The sequence below is a fragment of the Lissotriton helveticus genome, chromosome 1_2 (genome assembly GCF_964261635.1).
Source record: "Lissotriton helveticus chromosome 1_2, aLisHel1.1, whole genome shotgun sequence".
NCBI lineage: Eukaryota > Metazoa > Chordata > Amphibia > Caudata > Salamandridae > Lissotriton > Lissotriton helveticus.
Window position 1 is genome coordinate 375,369,046 of NC_136058.1, and position 13,485 is coordinate 375,382,530.

Genomic DNA, 13,485 nt, shown 5'->3' on the forward strand with positions numbered 1-13,485 from the left:
GGGGTCTAGGAGTACCCCACATGTTAGGGGGGTGGCCGAATACGACCTCATACGGGGACAGACCTGATCTGGAATGTGCGACCATGCGCATATAAAACAGGGCGACTGGCAGAGCTACTAGCCAGTCCACACCTTTTTCTTTACAGACTTTGGCAATACGGATTTTCAGGGTCTGATTATGTCTCTCGACCAGACCGGCTGCTTCAGGATGGCGTACACAATGGAACTTCCACTGGTACCCTAACAAAAGGGAAACGTGCTTCATCAGTTCAGATGAGAATGGCTGACCGTTATCAGAATATACGACTCTAGGGAGTCCATATCTAGGGAAGAATTCACGAACCAACTGCTTGGCAGTGGTCGCGGCTGTGTAATCTGGGACTGGATATGCTTCTGTCCACCTGGACAAAGCGCATACAACTACGAGGACATACTTGAAACCTCGACATCGCTCCATCTGAATATAATCCATCTGGAGGACCTCAAAAGGGTGGTCAGGGGGCTGGAAACCACCTTGTTCCACCGGGACACTTTTACCTGGATTAAACTGACAACATATCATACAGGTGCGGACTTTCTGCTTGGCTGCAGCTCGTAAATGCTTGTTGAACCAAATGTTCTGGATACTGTCTAACATAGCTTTTTCTCCTAAATGGGCTGGACTATGTGCGGTATTGATAATGACTTGAACCATAGAATCGGGGAGAAACCATGTGGCTCTACCCTTCGTTAACCATCCTTGATCTGTCTGGACCCCTCCTTGTTCGGACCATTTCTTGATTTCATCGGGAGTAGCATGTAACTGGATATCTATGACATCTTGTGTAGGGTCCTTAACTGTCATGCAGGTAGTCAGATCTGGAGTATGTGTCTGATTAACTGGAATGCCTGGAGTCTGTGCTGTAAGCTTGGCTGTGCGATCTGCTAGATCATTACCTTGAGAAATAATGTCAGTAACTTTCGTATGTGCTTTACATTTCATGATAGCAATGGATGTCGGTAAATGTATGGCATCTAACAGGGCTTGAATAAGGAGACCATGCTGAATCTTGGTTCCATGAGAAGTCATGAAACCTCTCTCCTGCCAGAGCACTCCGAAGTCGTGTACAACTCCGAATGCGTAACGTGAATCTGTGTAAACATTAACTTTCAGGTTCTTGGCGTGTATACAGGCTTGTGTCAGAGCAACCAGCTCTGCTGCTTGAGCGGACAGGGTATCAATACGGTGTGTTTCAATAACTTCGGTGTCAGTAGTCACTGCATACGCGGCGACTAGTTCTCCTGTACTAGTTCTCATACATCATGGGTACTCACAAATATTTTCTCGGGGGCCAAAATGTCAGTCTTGCTTGTGGCCGAGGGCCGCACAGATGGGCTTGCGCAGTAGGGGTGGGGGGCGGTAGGAGGGGCGAGATTACTGGGGGCGGAGCTACAGGGGTAAAAAAAGCACCCCCTTTTCAAAACATTACTAGACAATGCTGTATTTCGAAATGTGATATGTGTATGTATGTACCCGGAATAAATACTATCAATATTTTTATTTTTACTGGGATCTGTGTGTTTCTGACCATAGTTTTTCATCTTTGCCTTGTTTTGAGACGCACCTAGTCCCTGCTCAAAGGCACTCAGTTGCTCAGACACTTGGACACACCTTTCATTTGTCTCTCAATAGTCAACTCAAACCCCTATGTCTCTTAAACTCGCTCCGAACAACCCTTAATGGCTACAGTACCAAGCCCCAAGATCATCCAGCAAAACTCAGAAGCGTACGCGCAAAGTGCATTGACAGACATAGGTTTCCTGTGCTCTATCCAGCCAGCTGTGCACACCTAAGCTCATGAAACTTACCACATGCATGTAACCCCAGGCAATACAAGCATCCTTGACACCAAGACAGTACATGCATAAATGGTCCCATGCTGTAATGTGCATGCATGGGCTCACACAATATGTGCATTCATGTACTCAGGCTGTAATGCACATTTACAATGGCACAATGACCAGCATGATGAGCAAGAGACCTGCTGCCTTTTCACGCTGTCTCCTCCTAGTCAATGAGCTTGTCCAACAATGCAGAAGAGGTATTGTAGTGTCATCTCTAAAATGGCCATCTCATGTAGATGCATGTCATTTCATAATAATGCATGTATCAGGCAGCACGTCTACTACTAATCTTCCCTGAGCCCTACACTCAATGACTCCGCTCATAGGGTCCGCTGTGATCCTATGCATTTACTCTAACCATGCGCTCTAACTCGGACCCTACCTTATGACTGTTTCACACTTGCCATATCTCTCTACTTTACACCCTCATCCTACCTCTAGACACCACTTTGACATTAATAATTCACTTTTTTCCTGACTCGTCCGGCAGCCTGGCACTCTGTCACTTTTCTCTTCTCCTATGGTTCTACCCTCAGTGTACACCACTCCTTATACCTCTCCCACTACCTGTGGTTCTTTCCGTATCTCATAAATGCCTCTCACACTATCCCTACCCCCACTTTCTACTACTAGCATCTCATTATTCTACCCCTCTTCACTCTGGTTATACTAATTTCCTGGTCCTTCTATTTCACTATGCTCATAGCCTGTCATTTTGCTCCTACTCTGGCCTCAACTTCTCATACTGCGTTCACTCTCTGCACACCTTGAATTTTTAATGCTACTTCTGCTCTCTCTCCATCACAGTCTACCCCTATCTGGCTACACCTTTTCGGTGCCACACTTGTCTACTTTATTCAGCATTATTTCTCTCACTCTCTTCATACCCTATCACACTGCCTACCCTCTCATTGTGCCCTAACACCTCATCCTACGCCTAACCTCTCATTGCATGCTAACGCACCACTCTACGCCTACCCTCTCGTTGTGCCCTACTGTGTCACTCAGCGCCTACCCACTCATTGTGCCCATGTACATCTTCACTCAACTGAAGGTTTACTCTACTGATAAGCCAGTCCCTTTGTCCTTCCTGCAGTTCTGCTTTATACCTTCGCTGCTTCCCTTCACTCTGCTGCTGGCTCATAGCAGTTGTTTTCATTATTGTGTCGCACCCTTCACTATTTCCTTGCCCATGTCCTTGACATATCACTCACCTTCCATGTATATCACTCCATATAGTCCTTACATGTAAAGAAGCCTAATCTTTCTGTCCTTACTCTGCTCCTGCCCCCTCACACTCCTCATAGCCTGCAATACCCTTACTCTGTGCTCATATTTCACATTGCTCCTACTCCCTCGCTCTCTCTTCTGTTAACCCCTAACCTTTCCATACTTCCTCACTGCGCTTCTCATTCTGCTTTTATGCCTTACTCATACGGAATCTGCCAGTCTCTCTGTTTTTCCTTTCTCTGTCCCTTCCCCTTACCTCTACCGGTTCATTCTGCCTCTGCCCTCTATGTACATACTGTGCCCCTGTCCCCTCAACTATTTGCTGTTCAATTCTGCAGCATAAAAGTCCTGATGCTACATCTGTGCCGTGACTCAGAAGGGTAGCGCTGGATGACTAAAAAGTAATACACTTTCTAAAGCAATGCACACAGCACACTGAATTGCCTGTAAAAAAAAATGCTCGAAATATTTTCCACAACACAGGCACAAACGCACAGTTAAATAAAGTGGGAAAGCTGGGATTTATACACAATTATCGTGCTGGGATGCCTCCGAGGCATTTAATTTTGTGTATAAACTGCATCTCCCCCAATTTCACCTATAAACGTTCCATAGCACCACTGTTGTGAAACGAGAGCCTGTAGCATCCAATGCACCTAAAGTGAAGTCATGCCATGAAACAAAAGGCTAGGCGCAGCCCACGGATCCATTTGAGGACTTTGCTGGAGACTTAATTTATTTATTCTGTTTACACAACGTGTCTGCTCTGAGACCACGCGGAAGAAAATTCCAGGCTCGGCTGAAACCCTAACCCTGGGCCTTAAAGACAGCTCTGTTTTAGTGGCACAAATTGAGAGATTAAAGAGGCCACACTGTCTGTGACCAGCAATTACAAGTGGCACGGCCAAGGTAGTCAGTGGCAGGGCGAGCAAGTGACGCCAGAGAGGCAGGTGAGGGCGGGGGCTATGGGTAAGCATGCGAGACACTGGTTGTCATCGCAGGCCCCTTTCACGCTTTTCCGGGCAAATGCGGCCCGCCGAGGAATTACAACAGGCAGAAATGGTGCCTGCTGATTTCTACGGGGGCCGCATGGATTGACCTGGCGGGCCGCAAAAGGCCCGCGGGCCGTACTTTGAGTACCGCCGTCATACATGAACCATCCACATAAAGTGTCAGGTCGGGATCTGGTAACGGAATGTCTGTCAGGTCTTGTCTTGGCTTTGTCGTAATGTTGACTACTTCCACACAATCATGTGGGTCAGGATTTGAACTAACTGATGGTAACAGTGTAGCAGGATTCAGGACGTTGCAGCGTCTAATTTCTATGTGTGGCTGGAACAGTGTCAATTCATAACCTGTTAAACGTGCAATTGTCAAGTGCTGAGTTTGTGTTCGGTTTAAAAGAACTTCTACGGAATGTGGAACTTGTACTGTCAGGGAATGCCCTAAAACTATGGAATCACTTTGTCTGATAGCTAGTGCTGTGGCTGCAACTGACTTGAGGCACGCAGGCAACGCCTGGGCGACTGGATCTAATGTGCTCGAAAAATAAGCACAGGGCTTGTATTGTCCTGCTTGATCTTGTGTGAGAACAGATAATGCTGTACCTTCGCGTTCAGTAACGAAAAGTGTAAAAGGCTTACTGTAGTTCGGTGTAGCTAGAACTGGAGCTTGACATAGGGCTTTCTTTAACTCATTGAAACTATGTGTATGGTCAGATGTCCAAGGGAGGACAGTCGATACGGCTGCCTCCTGTGTCGTTAACTGTATCAGTGGCTTGGCTAGAAATGCATACTGGGGAATCCATTGTCTACAATAAGAAGTAAGGCCGATAAAGGCACGTACCTCCTTCTGGGTTCTGGGCTGGGGAAGACTCGCTATTAACTGGATACGGTCTGGTGTCAACTGCCTACCCCTCTTGGACAGTAAGTGTCCTAAGTATACCACTTGCTGGACACAGAATTGAAGCTTCGAAGGTGACACCTTGTGCCCCATCTCGGCTAGAAAATACAAGACTGTAAGGGATGCTCGCTCGCAGTCACGTTCAGAACGGGCTGTGATCAGTAGATCATCGACATACTGGAGCAGGGCAGTGTCAGTTGGCATGTGAATGTTGTCTAATTGTCTCTTGAGTGCTTGACTGTAAATACTAGGACTTTCTGTGAAACCTTGAGGAGCGCGTGTAAACATATAGCTCCTTCCATTTAAACAAAATCCGAAAAGAAACTGGCTGTCTGGATGAATTGGAACACTGAAAAATGCATTCTTGAGGTCAATGACAGTGAAAAACATGGCTTCGGAATCAATGGCTGTTAACAGGGATGAGATGTCTGGGACAACTGGGTACTGAGGAATAATACATTTGTTAAGCTCTCGTAAATCAATCACTAATCGATATACTGGGGGTGCATTCGGATCAGTACGTTTCATGACTGGAATGATCGGAGAATTGCATACATTGGAGTCAGTTTCTACAACTACTCCTTGAGCCATGAGCTCGTCAATAATTTTGGATAAGGCTGCTACAGCCTCGGGTGGCAATCTGTACTGCCTGATTCGGGGTAACACTACACCTGGTTTGAGAGTCACACGATGGGGTGTGATTTGCATGTAACCTACATCAGTTGGACCTTGCGCCCATAAATGCTGTGGAACATTAGACAATCTGGAATCAAAATCTCGTAATACATAGTGACCCTTAAAGTCACGTAGGAACAGACGTATTCCCTCTGGGGAACAGCAAATAACTGCACCTAATTCTTTCAGTGTCTTAATGCCTAACAGATTTTCTGGACATGACTTAGTAAGTAATAGATCAGTAGTACGGGACAATGGACCTACTTCTAGAATAACTGGCTTCGATATCTCGTTAACTATTGGCTTTCCTGAAAATCCAAGGGAAACATTTCTTGAGCCTGAGAGCGGAGCCCCTGGAACTTCGGCATGACTAATTGTGGTCCTACTTGCCCCTGTATCGATCAAAAACTTTCTGTCTTTCCCTAATACTTGACTGTGAACATAGGGACCTTCTTGATCTACAGGTATCTCGATGAGAGGCAAGCCTACCTCCCTCTCTAGGCTGTTTCATGAATATGGCTGATATTCTGGATACTCAGACTGTGCATACTGGTACATCTGCGATGTAACGTGCTGTGTTGCAGCAATAGGCTGCGGTGCTGTAACTGTCTGTTGTGCATTCTGTGACTGAGGAGTCTGTGAAACTTGTTCTTGTCTAGGCGGACGTGGTCTTTCTTTAGTCTTACCAGTAGCTATGTTGTGTTTCAGAACTGCACACTCGTTTATAAAATGACCTGGCTGTTTACAATAATTGCAGTTCCCTTTAACGGGAGCTGCAGGATGACTGGCTTGATTCGGACCCCTCTTCTGACTGTCTTGAGGAACAGATTGTGCAACTAGTACTTTCATTTTCGTGTCTTTCATACGTTTTCTCTCGTGTTCTTGCTCTTCTCTGATTCTATTCTGGTGATACTGGAGCATCTGGAGCATCTGGGACGGGGTATTAGCTTGCCAGGTGCTTTCGACTTTCAAAACTCGATTTTTAATTTGTGGACTTGAATTCTCGACTAATTTGGTAACGAAAAGGTGAGGGTATGACTCACTACTTGTCTTGAGACCACTGTTAATACTGAAACATTTCTCAAATCTAGAATAAAAATCACTAATATCTTCATCTTGTTTCTGTTTACAGGCTGAGATTGCATCCCAGTCTTCTTTCCTAGTTGTCAATAATCTGGGTAAAACTTGAATCAATAATTCTGGTAATTCTTTACATTTATCTCCAAGACCGGTACCTGGTACTCGTGCCTTGTCTTCAGCTTCTAGAGCTGTCCAATCGATCTTTTTCTCTCCCACCTCCCATTCTTTTTCTTTTAACTTTTCATATACCCCTGCGGGTAACAGGACCTCTAACATTTTAATGATATCTGGGTAAGTGTATTCTCCCATACGGAGCATGTCTTTTAATTCTCTATGGAACCCTGCTGGATCTTTGTCATGACAGGGAATTAATTTCTTCATTTCAAGAAGTTCCATCTTTGAAATCGGAGTGTATACAAACACTCGTTGCATTACGCCACCCGCCCCTTGGACTGGGTGGACCTCTCGTAACGGATTCTGTCTGTCTATGTAGAATGGTTTACTTTCTGGGGGTGAGACATGAACAAAATGCGGGTTCAGGAACGTTCTATATTTGTGGCGCTGTTCTAGAATTACACTAATTAAATCGGTACCTAGACCTCTCCATCTATACTGGAGTAACTCGTTCAGGACATCGTGTAACGGGCCTGGATCAGAATGTTGACCCTCATACAGAGTAATGAGGTACTGGATCATATACATACCCACCAGTCGCTGCTCGGCTGGGGGCAATTTCAGAAACATTTGTGCCACTATTTCGTCTGGAAAAGTGGTAGAATCAGTAATCCATCGGACTGCTGATCGGGCTAGTTCTTGTTCATGCATAGTACTTAACTCACTGTAACCGATTCGTGATTTCAGAATGTGATCGGTAGCTTGAAATACTTGTTCTAGAGAACCTTGTTCTGGTGCTGGATGATGAAAAATAGACTTGTGTTCTAGGCGTAAATGGCGATCTGGAAATCTAGATTTTCCTACATACGCTATTCTGGCGGGATTCTCGTCCTCTTCTTCAGGATCAGAGATACTTTCTTTCTCGCTTACTTGTGCTGCTTTACGCTGTTCGTGTAACCTTATTATTTCTTTACGAATTTTCTTGTACATACTCTCCATGGCACCGACGGTCTTGTGCTTACCCTCGGCTATATTATCACTCCACCTTGTCAGGATTCTCATTTCGGCGGGATCTTTAGACGGATAATCTTGTTCTCTTATTAGACAATTGATCAGGAACTTTAATATCATGAGCTGGATCTCGGCTTTCCTTTGAGACATAATCTCGCCAATACTTTCTGGATCATCCCCTGTACGGATGAAACGATATATTCTGTCTAGATCTTCTTTCATATTCGGTAAGGTGACCAGATACTCGGCCACCTTTCTTACGCGAAATGAATATAAAACCATATTATCCTCGCCTGGGACTGGATCATAACAACATTCGGCAAGGGATTTTCTTATTTCTGCAACAGACTGATATCTAGGCGTACGCTGTGATGCTTGTGCATGTAATTCGGCTAACGTTAAACGCTTGTGTGGCGGCGGGGTTTGAGGAGTAGCTCCTCCTGCGGCCCCTAAACTGGAATCGTCGACTGACATTCTTCGTCCTGGCAGAGTCGGTAATTGTAACGTGGGCTGGACTTGTATGGCGGACTGGGCCGGGGGAGCTGTTAAGGGCACCCCGGTGTCTGGAGGAGCAGGAAGTGCCTGATTTACAGGGACTGGCGGAGCTCGAACAGGATTCGCATATTCTGGGACTGTGTCGTCCAAATAGGACGAAATAAAAATATCAGCTGCGGTCTGTTTGTGACGTAGCTTGGTCGGAACTAATGGCGGCGGGAAATTACTGGATGCCTCTGGGGTCGCTTTTGGCAAACCTTCGGCAAGGAGAGGATACATACCCTTAATTAGGGCATGCCTCTGTCTGTCTGACTGTTCGGTTTTGACTTGTTCACCTATCTCGATTAATTCTCTTTCTTGGGCTCGTTCCTGGGATTCTCTACTTAACTCTGACTTTCTGACTTCCTTTTCCGTTCTTCTATGAGCTTCCTTGCGCCATAACTCGATGGCATCTTTCTGTGACTGTCTGGCTTTCTTTTTCCATAATGCTTCTTCTACTCGCATGATACATTCGGCATCCCATGTACCCGATACGGGCCATCTATACTTTTCTTCTAACTGTTTGGTATACTCTACCCATAAATCTAGATACATTATGGCGCTTATGCCATGTTTCTGATACATAAAATGACCTGGACTGTCCCTAGGCGGGACAGGAACTGCTTCCTCTAACAGACCCTTTCTAGTTTTTAACTGACGTAATCTTGAAAAGAGCGGCATTGTAAACTTAAACCGGAACACAATACAATACACGAAGAACAATAACAAGTGGGAAAACAATTCAGGCATACCACGACATTGGAATTACATTAAACAATATCATAACATAACAGTTCGAACAGAATATTACCTGAAAATACTGAAAACAGAAACAGAACAGATTTTCTCGAGAACGGAACAGACTAGAGTTACTGGATGCACTGCTGTAACAGTACGGAACATACCGGTCCCACAAAGGGACGCATCAAGACCCGTATCCACCTAGGTGAACACTTCGTTTGTGAGTCTGGGCACCACCAACCCACGGACCAGGAGTCAATTTAGATTGGTCCTGTCTAGATACTACCCCAGCAATGGTACTCACCGGGCAGCACGGAACGGAAAGCCTCGGACGGGACTGGACTGCTACGACGACGAACTTCGGACTTCGGACTTCAGTTACGGGTGGGCCTCCGGATACCTCGGACCTTGGACTCTCGGCTTGGGCTCTGGTCGGGACTCGCCGCGTTCCTCCACCGTCTCGTTCGGATGCTGGACCGCCTCCTCCGTCTCCTCCGTGGGCCTGAGGGATACTTGAAGCAGAAATATCTGCACGTGGCCGGTATGGTTCCGTCACGGCTGCAGAGGGTCAGGGGGTCGGCGTGGCTTCACCGACGCGTGGGGAAAGGGCAAGTCCCTGTTCGGGCGCCATTATGTGGTATATAAATAAATAATACCGGATCTATTTTTGGATGAATGAATGAATAACAGATAGCTCAATAAAATAAGAGTCAAGATTCGAGGTAGTAGGAGTTTCTGCAGGTTTATTACAGCATAAGGACAGGATCAGGACAACCTGCATAGGATGACCCAGCAGCTGCTGGGGCTTGGTCTGGGATGAGCGCGCTAACTTTTAATAACAATACATTGACTTATATACATAGCGCAAACACATAGCATTATATTGCAGTAGGCGTAACAGTGGGTGGAGCAGGAGGCGTGGCGCGTAGCAGTCGCGAAAGATAACAGTAAAAAGAGGTGTAACTGGGCGTATACATAGACATGTGAGGCAAACGTAACAGAATATGTCATGAAATGGGCGGAAACATAGGAGGGGGCTACCTAAGGAGCCGGGACCTCTAACCTAATGGTGCGCGAAAACGGGCAATGACGTGTTACTAGGAGAAGCTGGGGGCTACGAACTCTGTGCTAGGAGCAGAGACTAGAGTCTGGAGGGTCGGAGCGACATGTACCTAAACCCTATCTGGTATCTGGTGTTTAGGGAACATGTTGATATAAACTAGAAGTCATGAGGGGAAAAGCTAACTTGATTCTAAGACTGGACCATGCATTATTCTACATGTAGTGCGTGATGAAGAATATTAAATGACCATTAAATACAGTATTTCTCTAACGTGGAGCCGAAAAGGCTAGACAATGACGGAAACTATTGATGCAGTTCCGTAGTTTAGGAATGCAGAAGAGGAGGACTGAACTGATAGCTGGAACTATAACATACTTTTGGCAGACTCAGAGGCAGAACCAAGCTGCACCGGGCACTGCGAGGCAGGAAGTAAGTGAAGGGTCGAGGATACAGGTGGGGGCTGTATCGCTCCTCAGCGAGGCTTTCAGGAGACAGGAGCTGAATCTGTGGTCCGGGCCCTGTTGAGGCCTGGAAACGGGGACTTTATAATGGAATATCGTGCACACTGGGAAACGTGGCAACATAACTTTACATAGGCCTGATATTCGTAGTATTCACGAGGACTGGAAACTAGCATACTAAAGGTGGACACAACTGTAATTGCGTCATTAATCAGACATGGGGAATAACATATGCATATTGGTCATGCACACATAACATATGATGGATGAGGCGTAGGGACACAGAACATGGCAAAATTTACTTTTCCACATTCCCTGCCCATTCTCTTCTTAAGGGTTAACAGATAAGGCCAGTTTACAGAATCAAGAGATTTTAGAAGGTCAATATGAAGAATAGCTTATGAGAATTCTAACCTAGGAGCAAGTGCAATAGCATTAAATAACCTTTGTATATTGTGTCTCATTGACCTGTTGGGGATAAAGGCTGATTGGTCTCCCAAGATAAGAGTCAGGTCAATTTAAATACATTGAAAATGTCAGCTCTAACAAGTTAGCACATTAAACTAACAGGACATTTGTGGTTTATTCACCTCGCTTTATTAAAACAAGCATTGGCATAGCCAATAGGTCTCGCCTTTGGGACCTTATAAGTGTTTAGCCATGCAACAGTTAATGTTGTTGCAGTAAGGATATTGGGCTGCATAACTAAATACTTATAAGGTCCCAAAAGCGAGACCTATTGAGTATGCCAATGCTTGTTTTTCTTGTAATCGATTGTATTTATTTAAAATTACTTTAAACTTTTTAGCAAGCTACAGTAAGCGTGACGCATCGTAGTAGTGCATTCTTAAATAACACGTTCCCTTTGTTTCTAGAAATGCAGTGATGTTCAATAATTAATTGATGGGCGATTTTCATTTTCTGGTGGGGGCACCAGGCGGGACTCAGCGGCTGCAAAGGCACAAAGTAAGCAACAGTTCCACCAACATTTCCTCGTTGGTATATGTAATGTGAATGTTCCTGGTGCATTTAAGAAATCCTACGGCATCTGCGCTGCAATCAGTGACCTTTCTGAATGCACAGTCGCTTCTTGGCTTGGTTGATGTGTTAGTAGAAGGTGCACACAAGCAGACTACTAAACTGATCTTTGCAAACACCGTTTCCAGCTCTTTGCTGGCCTTTTTTTAAATATCAACAACATGGCCACTGACTATATACATTTAATAAAAAAAGGGAATCTTGACTTGTGTAGAGATGCTTGATGTCCTGGTTAACGGTTGCTACTGTTCCAACTGCAGACAAACCTTGTGGGGGATGACGCGTGCTTTATATCTGACCCCTAAGAGACTACGTAGAAGTGAACTTTGTTTTACAATACCGTTAAATGGAAGTCTAGCATTGTGTACAGTGTGCTCTCTTGATTGTTTTTGCTCGATGTGGATTAGCTTTTGCAGTTTGCTTCTTGTTAAAAACGGACATAATAGACAATGTGTGTCTTTACTAAAGGTGCTTCTTTCTGAATGGTGGACTAAACGGCCTTTTACTTTCTCTATAGTATGTTTTAGCTGTTGGGAGTTCTATATTCCATGCAATGGTTTATGGAGAGCTGGCGGAGGACAACAATGACATTAGCATACCCGACGTTGAACATACTGCATTTCTCGCTATGTTGAAGTAAGCATTGTTATGTTGCCAGTTAATATGTACAATACATTTCTTTATCATATATGTAAATAACAAATGCGACCACGCAGTGAATTGACTGCGCTCTGCGAACGTACAATTTCTGCTGCATTCAGTTGTTAAAAGGTGCATACAGCGAGAAGCGTCCAGCTCAGCAATGCCTGCCTCAGGATGAGGTACAGATTTCCTATTTCCTTGCACCACTTCCTGAAGAAGACGGGCGCTAAGCTGGAAGCAGTCCTCAATCACTGGCCGCCAGAAAGTGTTGCTTAAGTTTCTTCAGCATGCTGCTGTCCCCCGCATCTCTCTATGCGATGAGTGCGGCTGCCTTGGAGGTGTTTCCAAGTTCTGCATCGCTTTGATGCCATGCCTGCGAGGTGGGTTGCAGGCATGAGACGGAGCCAGCAACGTGAGCAGTAATGAAGGAAAAGCTGGCTGTAGCAGGAGCAGAACAGTGGTTGAGCCTCGCCGAGGACCCAGGAAGTCTGCTGCTCACCAGGAAACCACGAGGGAGGCTGGCGCCTCCTACAGCACGGGAACAGCTGAGGAGCGAGCCACAACAAGCAGGTACGCGAGGCTCGAATGTATCCTTGTACGCCACCATTATTGCAAAGTAGGAGCAGCGTGCCACTGAGGGAAGAATGTAAACACAAAGAAGAGTAAACATGCTGAAAGACAAGGGCCCCGGCGAGCATCGCAAACAGGAAGGGGAGTGGCCGCTTACAATAATAAACAAGTGGGAGGTGTAGGGGGAGTGCGAGAGAGCGAATCCCTTGCGGAATCAACAACCATATGTTACCAAAGCTTGCTCCCACAAGGGAATCGCCAAACGTGCACGCGTTGCATTCAAAGCAATGCAACGCGTGCACGTTTTTGCCTCAAAAAGAAAACCGACGGCTAAAGGTCTTACTCATAGGCAGCGTATGCGTGCTGCGTAGGCGAGACCTAAAAAACAACTAGTTGTGGCTCCTTTGGAGAAAAAAAAACTTTAAACAACTCCTAATTTGAAGTTCGACATTCATTGCTTGGAGGCCTCCAGGGGCAATATCTAAAACTGTGTGCATTCCAGGATTTAGTTTTATGCAAACACATAGCCCCTGAAAAGAG

General features: G+C 45.6%; 1 protein-coding gene across 1 annotated transcript in view; it reads left to right on the forward strand.

Moving 5' to 3' along the window:
• The first annotated feature begins 11,570 nt into the window (after positions 1-11,570).
• Positions 11,571-13,485, forward strand: part of LOC144805937 (NACHT, LRR and PYD domains-containing protein 3-like) — a 509,894-nt gene continuing 507,979 nt past the window's right edge. The window contains exons 1-2 of the mRNA XM_078672409.1: positions 11,571-11,661; positions 12,251-12,369. The gene's annotated coding sequence lies outside the window, so the exon portion shown is untranslated. The remainder of the gene's footprint in view (positions 11,662-12,250; positions 12,370-13,485) is intronic.